Below are 708 nucleotides of genomic sequence, written 5' to 3' on the forward strand. Positions count from 1 at the left end.
TATATATATATATATATATATATATATATATATATGCATGTATGTATAGTATACGCCTAGGTGTGAGTGCATAAGCTTATACATGTAGCTATTTATGAGTGTGCGCACGTATGTATAATATCTACACACGGACTCAGAGCAACACGCACACATATATGTAAATATAACTATATAGATTGTATGTATGAGTGTATGAATGTGTGTAGGTAAGAGCATATAAGTCATCTCTATGTTTACTTTTACCAGTAAAACCTACATATATATATTTTTTTTAATATACTACAATGCTTAACAACTACTTATCTATATTTTATTGCAACCATACTATGGCGGTTGTCTGTGTGGCAAGTTCTCATGAAAAATCCATATAAATGTAGCAAAGACACAAGAACATTAAGCTCGTTTCTGGTAATTTTTTTTCCTTTCCTTTCTTAAGTGTCCAGTGCTCTGTCTATCGTCGCAGCAAGAAGGTTAAAGTAATGACAGAGTGACATTCAATTTTAGATAAACGTATTAACTCTACTTCTATTTCAGGTATAGTTCCACAACACTGCCTTATTCGAAAGTCATTATATTACATACTCTAAAGAAGCACACATATTCTCTCTCTTTCTCTCTTTCTCTCTCTCTCTCTCTCTCTCACACACACACACACACACAATCCGGGACGCGCATGAGTGTATGCAATACACACATATGAGTACATAT

The sequence above is a fragment of the Octopus bimaculoides genome, chromosome 17, assembly GCF_001194135.2.
Source record: "Octopus bimaculoides isolate UCB-OBI-ISO-001 chromosome 17, ASM119413v2, whole genome shotgun sequence".
NCBI classification, from domain to species: Eukaryota; Metazoa; Mollusca; class Cephalopoda; order Octopoda; family Octopodidae; genus Octopus; species Octopus bimaculoides.